At 48.4% G+C, this 6,955-nt stretch overlaps 1 long non-coding RNA gene across 9 annotated transcripts; it reads left to right on the forward strand.

Moving 5' to 3' along the window:
• Positions 1 to 80: 80 nt before the first annotated feature.
• Positions 81 to 6,664, forward strand: LOC148379139 (uncharacterized). 9 transcript variants are annotated; one of them, XR_015855500.1, is made up of 8 exons: positions 81 to 170; positions 234 to 417; positions 498 to 1,171; positions 1,274 to 2,818; positions 2,884 to 4,175; positions 4,246 to 4,350; positions 5,001 to 5,065; positions 5,334 to 6,664. It is a non-coding gene; the product is annotated as an uncharacterized LOC148379139 (long non-coding RNA). The 9 variants fall into 9 exon arrangements; XR_015855494.1 differs by having other exon boundaries at positions 2,884 to 4,019; positions 4,100 to 4,175; positions 4,246 to 5,065; XR_015855493.1 differs by having other exon boundaries at positions 498 to 781; positions 1,061 to 1,171; positions 4,246 to 5,065.
• Positions 6,665 to 6,955: the final 291 nt, after the last annotated feature.

Genomic DNA, 6,955 nt, shown 5'->3' on the forward strand with positions numbered 1-6,955 from the left:
CAGGTGACCACCTGGTGGCGTTAGTGTGCCGAACGCCGTTGGACGATCAGGAGAAGAAGATTTGAATTGACGGATGTGACGTCAGGTCTTTAGTTGAATTGAAGACAGGTGTGCTCAAGGGGAGTAATCAAATGCAGGTGCCACCGAGCGCGTGGCGGGCGGTTTGTCAGGTAAGGGAGCAAATGTTTGTCGGTTCTTGCCATCGCTCACGACGGACGCCATGTTTGTTGCAGGATTTTCACACGGTGACTGTAGGCGTCGAAGTCAACTGGAGGCCGCAAGGAGAGTTTTCAAATAGGACCCCAAATGTGTGGTTTATTGCCTTTTCTCACAAGCCTTTTTTCTTTTGTTTGTCGCAGGATTGTCGTACTCTCGTGACTCTGCAACGTCACGTCCACCGCGACGGTGGGTCTGGAGGTAAATTGTAGGGCGCAGGCAATTTAGCTCGCGAGCAAATGTTTGCCGTTTCTTACGATTCCGTTTATTATTTCTTGCAGGATTTTCGCTGTCTAGGGAGGTTTGGGTTCGGCACGCCACAATCGACTTTGCGTCGCGTCGTTGCGCGTTTTGGTGGTATTTTAAATGTCTTTCGCGTTTTTTGTTTTTTCAATGCTGGCCAGCATTTTTTTCATTTGTTTGTTGAATGTTACGTCATGTCCAAATCGGACAAAATCCATTCATAGATGGCGCCCGCCCTCGTTCCGTTACGCAACAAACATTTGCGCGAGTTATTTTCTCCCGTTTTGGACGCCGCAAACCTGGATCATCCGTCCAGTGTGAGGTGAGTTGATGGATGACATAATTAAAATATGAATTATAATCCTGAACAATTATCATAATTTACTACAATATGATTATATTTTTTTCAACTGTAAAACTCTGCTTAGTATGTATAAAATTAAAATAATTGTAATTCTGATAAATTATCATAACTTACTACAATATAATTATATATTTTTTCAAATGTAAAATTCTACTTAGTATGTATAATTGTTGCAAAAATATCATGCCATTGGCACTCTGCTCAAAATATTTTTGTTGCAATTTGTTTCTTTTGTAGCACTAAAAAAGGCTGCCCAGCCAGCATTCTTCTATACAAAGCAAGCAGGAGGCTCTTGAGGAGCCATTTCAGTGATGTTGAGGACACTGAGGAAGAGTCGTCCTAAATTAGGTGAAAACCTGTTTTTGTCAAGTTTCAGCTTCCCAACACACAATGGCTGTCAAGTTTTAGCTTCCCAGCACACAATTAATGGCTGTCTGTGTGTTTTTGCAGGCTGCAAGAGGAGCTGAATGGGAAATGTACAATTCCATATCAAAAAGCACAATGGCCTATCCAAAGGCGCCATGCCATATCCAAAGGCGCCATGCCCTATCCAAAGGCGCCATGCCCTATCCAAAGGCGCCATGCCCTATCCAAAGGCGCCATGCCCTATCCAAAGGCGCCATGCCCTATCCAAAGGCGCCATGCCCTATCCAAAGGCGCCATGCCCTATCCAAAGGCGCCATGCCCTATCCAAAGGCGCCATGCCCTATCCAAAGGCGCCATGCCCTATCCAAAGGCGCCATGCCCAATCCAAAGGCGCCATGCCCTATCCAAAGGCGCCATGCCCTATCCAAAGGCGCCATGCCCTATCCAAAGGCGCCATGCCCTATCCAAAGGCGCCATGCCCTATCCAAAGGCGCCATGCCCTATCCAAAGGCGCCATGCCCTATCCAAAGGCGCCATGCCCTATCCAAAGGCGCCATGCCCTATCCAAAGGCGCCATGCCCTATCCAAAGGCGCCATGCCCTATCCAAAGGCGCCATGCCCTATCCAAAGGCGCCATGCCCTATCCAAAGGCGCCATGCCCTATCCAAAGGCGCCATGCCCTATCCAAAGGAGCCATACCCTATCCATAGGAGCAATGGCCATATCCATAGGAGCAATGGCCATATCCAAAGGAGCAATGGCCATATCCAAAGGAGCAATGGCCATATCCAAAGGAGCAATGGCCATATCAAAAGGAGCAATGGCCATATCCAAAGGAGCAATGGCCATATCAAGTCAAGAATCAAGCAGCAAAAGTCGATGTGAGCGGATCATGTGCCCAGGAGGGGGCAGTGTGGTTGCCTTTGGTTATGGGTGCACGACGGAAAGGTTGCAGCTGTGGACAGGGTTTGGGGGTCTGATGGTTGGTCTTGCTTAAGAAGTGTGCTGTGGTTGTGGCTTATCTGGATCTAGCGTTGTCTTGCGCTTGGTTGCCATTGACGGCTCACTTGGGGGAGGACGTGGTTACGTGAATGGAGACAAAACTAAACTTTGACGTGTCCAATTTTGCCATGTGATTTGTACCATTGTGTCTTTTTCTAACCTGCCACTGTCATACTTGTTGCGTTCTTTGTTCTCCCCCTTCGGTGTAGGGCGGCGCTGGAGCGAGCCGATCCCGAATGTCCCATTTTGCAATTTGACTTGTGACATTTTGTCTTTTTCTAACCTACCACTGTTGCACTTCATCTAACCCTAACCTACCACTGTGGTACTTGCGTTCTTTGTTCTCCCCTAGGTGTTGGAGTCACATTTTGTCTTTTTCTAACCTACCACTGTCGTGCTTGATCTAAGCCTAGCGTACCACTGTGCGTCCTTTGTTCTCTAGGTTTAGGGCGGCGTTGGAGCGAGCCGGGCCACGAGGAAGACATAATGATGCGAGCAGCGCCCAACTCATTGCATGTTCTGCCTTTTGCAGGCCGGACGCAAAAGGGGGAGGGGGGAGCGCACGGCCCGATCCGGCCCGATCAGACCCGGCGACAGTCACCAAGAGTGGCTAGCCGCTGTGATCAAGTAAGCAAGTGACCTACAACTTGGGGTGCTCTTTGAGTGTCTAACTTTTGTTTCTGTTTCTGCAGATGGCGACCGGGACGCGACAGCATCTGATCAGAGATGGACGGACCACTGTGGCATCACTCTGAAGTAGCAGAGTTGTGAGGGAGACCCGCTTCCCTGGAGGCGTCGACCTGCGTAGCTTCAACATGTGAAATGAAATTTTTTTTTCTAATTCACACCAGCGGTGTCCAAATGTCTGTTTGAGGGCTGCATACTGAAACAAATTGAGAATTCTTTGACACAAATTCATTAAATCAATCACGAAATGTTGCCATTGATATTTAGCGCTACAAAGCAGTGTTGTGTTCGTTCGTGTGGTGTGTTGATCAAGTTGGCCCGAGGCTGCCATTTGGACACCAATGGTGACGTGTGTGTAGGGCTGCACGTGTATTGGAAAACTGCCATATGGTGGTCTAGGTTATTGACATGCACTTTAAGACAGCAAAATTTTTTTTTTTCATGTCTCAAATGAAACGTGTTTTCTTGCCCAACTATTTGTAATGTTAAGACGATAAGTCATTGATGTAAGTTAGTTAACTAATCTAACTGATCTCATTGCGATCAAATAGTTAACCTCCATCCAAGAATTGTCCACAACTTGCCTCAATGCAGTGGTCTGGCCCAATACTGCCATAATCATTGATTTTCCAAAATGTTGTGCAGCCCTCATTGAGTGCCAAACGCGCAGCGACGGCAAGCGACCGCGCAGCGACGGCAAGCGCAAGCGACCGCAAGCGACGGCAAGCGCAAGCGACCGCGCAAGCGACGGCAAGCGCAAGCGACCGCGCAAGCGACCGCGCAAGCGACCGCGCAAGCGACGGCAAGCGCAAGCGACCGCGCAAGCGACCGCGCAAGCGACCGCGCAGGCGACGGCAAGCGCAAGCGACCGCGCAGGCGACGGCAAGCGCAAGCGACCGCGCAAGCGACGGCAAGCGCAAGCGACCGCGCAAGCGACGGCAGGCGCAAGCGACGGCGCAGCGAGACTTTTGTGCTTGTCTTGCAAGGTGGAAGAGACGATGTATGAAACGAAGAGCCGGTGGACGGAGGCCACCAGACCTGCGATTGGTGAGCGGGGTGCAAAGGAAGGAATCACCCAAAGAAAGCAGTCGCCAAGTGTTGAGGAGCCTGATGCATGACTAGCCAAGGCTGGCCAGAGGCGGTGACATGGCAATCCAATCTGCAAGCGTAGTGTACACACTGTTGGTTTTAATTTGATTTCCTTATTTTTCTGCCTTTCAGCTGGCAGCCGATGGGGCGAGCGCCAGCCTGCACCGAGAGGGACTGGGCTGCACCCACAAGACCAGGGAGAGGACAAGTAATGAGTACGTTGACAGAAGTGAACCGCATGCAACTGAGTGCCGTTTGTCTTTTTGCACTTGTGCGAGGCGAAAGAAGAGTTCAACACCGGCCGGAGCAGACCCGGACCTTGGCCCGTGACGAGCGGCCCACACGAGACTGATGGGTGCAGATGCAGCCAGCGTTTCGGGGGAGTATGACTGTTTTTTCTTTTGTGCTTTGCCTCCCTCCCTGTCTGTTTGAATAGGGTAACTAGCAGCACGCACGGGCAATTGGGTTGCTGCGACCCTCGAGATACGAATCGGCAAAGTAGAGACCCCCTCCCTCCCCCCCCTCCCCTCTCTCTCTCGCTCTCTTTCTCTAATGCGCCCGGCAGTACCTGCATGGCCTGGTGCACTCAGGGTGGAACGTGGCTATACCTTGCCCTTTGTGGAATACCAGGGTATAATGTCTGCCTGCCTGGGTCCCAGTGTCGTCGACGGTGTCGAGGACGAGGAGATTCTCCGTGACGCCCTCCGTGACGTCACGTTTTCCTTTTTTTTTCCTCTCGGGGCCAAGTCAGCTCTCCTCAGGGGGAACTGGCCGGTTGCTCTTCAGTGGGCGCCAAAGCCTCTTCTCATCTCCTCTCGCTCTCTCTCCCTCCCTCCCTAAATCCCTCCCTCCCTCTTTGTAAGGGGTTAAACATTTCATAACCCGGATTGCTCCAATGCGGGAGGGCCATATGAGACATCCGCCAGCCCGTGCGTGCCGCGAGTTACCTGATTCCAACTTAACTTAGTCAAGGCTGGGAGGTGCTAGTGGAATTTTTCCTCTTGCAAAAACCACCACAATGTCTGCCTTTCAGGATTGCCGGGGCAGCGGATGGGACGAGTGCCTGCACAGAGAGGGACCGGAGCGCAAGACCAGAGGGTAATAATAATAATAGTAATAAACTTTATTTGTATAGCACCTTTCATACAAGAAATGCAGCTCAAAGCGCTTTACAACAATTAAGGAAATTATAAGCATTGAATGCTTCACATAGGAACAGACAGAAAAAGAACATGAACACGTTAAAACAAACATGAATCTATGCATACACAATAAAGTCAGCTTAAAATAGGAGCAAGCTTGGATAGGTCACGAGTGTCCACAGAAATGAACCGCATGCAACTGAATGCCGTTTTTCTTTTTGCAGTTACGCGAGGCGGAGGATGAGTCCAAACGTCGAATACCGGCCGGGAGAGGAACCCGACCATCGGCAGACCTTCGCCCGTGATGAGCGGCCGACACAGACGGACGGGTGCGGATGCGGTGAGGGCAAAGCGCCCATCCAGCATTTAAGGAGAGTATGACTTTGTTTTTCCTTTTGTGCCTTCTTTCTTTCCTTCCCTCCCTCCCTCCACTTTTTCACTGGGTGTGCACACTGGCTATCTGCATGATGCCTCTTTCTCTCTCAGCGCTGTCATTTTGCAATGTTGTTGTTTTACTGTTGTTTTTTTAATCATGAAATGAACTGTTTGTACTGTAATTGTGTGTGTGTGTACCACTGAACTGCAATTAAACTGAACTGAATTCAAGTGGTCCATTTTAAACATTGGCATTGGCAGTCTATCATGCATACAAACTGGAATCATTTGAGACATTCTCAATGACAAGACAATTGTAAAGTTAGGCTTAAACAAAATTGACTTGTTAAATATGCAGTGTCAGGCTTTTTTTTTTTTTTTTTAACTACACAAAGAAAGGCTGGATGCATTCTAAATTGTTGACAAAAGCCAAGTAGCCAGACACCCATAGATGCAAACGACAAGTGTACAAACGGTTTCTGTTGCGATCAGTAAGTCATCTTTGGCAACCCTGCTTTAAAATGGCCACCGAACTCAGAATCTTGCAGAATGTTGGTACATTTTTCTGTACGAGTAAAAGCTGTTTTAATGTGGTCAGAGCCATTTTTTGGTTTGTTTTGAATAGTCATGCATCATGTGGGTATTCTTGTGAATAAAGTCAACAGTGGCGTGTTTGCTTCCTGTTGGTGGTCCTGTAAATAAAGTCAACTTTGGTGTCAGTCATCATTCGCAATGTGCTTCAATCGATGGTCCATCTCTTGAATGTGAAACTTCTTGCATGTTTTGTTGCAGGGCTTGGCGTCCCCATTGGCTGTCTGACTACAAAGAAGGCTGCTGCTGTCCAGTCCAGGTTGCTGCTATAGTCAATTGAATGTATAAACATAGCGTGTAACTTCCAGGACCTTAGCTTTCAATTCAAAGCAGTTGCGTAACTACACGGCCGGCCTCGGTACATGTACTGTGTGGTACTACCCAGTTCAGAGTGAAATAAAGGCCAGAGTGTTCTTATTCATACCGGCATCCTTATGAAATTGACCATATCAGAAAGGCTAGATGAATTCCAAGTGCTGCCACCGAGTAGCAGCGTATTTGCCTCAACCTGTCTGATGCTGGGTCAATGTGATGCACCTTTCGTTGTTTTGCCCAAAACAACCTAAGAAATAAAGAAGTACTGCTGTTATCTCGCCAGTGTGCATGTGTGTTAAAAGTACAAAACAAACTCATTTGCATGATAGCCGTCTAAACCACATGCTAGATATTTGCCTCAACCTGTCTGATGCTCTATTTAACTGTATGTGATAATTTTTAACAATTTTAATCATTTAAATTTTTAAGTACATTACAAATGATAGGCGCCCCAATTAGACAGCTGGGTCAATGTGACCCGTCTTTTGCGGTTTGTTCTGCCCAAAGCAACCTAACAAATACACATAAGTACTGCCGCTATCTCGCCAATGTGCGTGTCTCTAAA

The sequence above is a fragment of the Syngnathus floridae genome, chromosome 22 (genome assembly GCF_059516105.1).
Source record: "Syngnathus floridae isolate MCC-2025c chromosome 22, RoL_Sflo_1.0, whole genome shotgun sequence".
NCBI classification, from domain to species: domain Eukaryota; kingdom Metazoa; phylum Chordata; class Actinopteri; order Syngnathiformes; family Syngnathidae; genus Syngnathus; species Syngnathus floridae.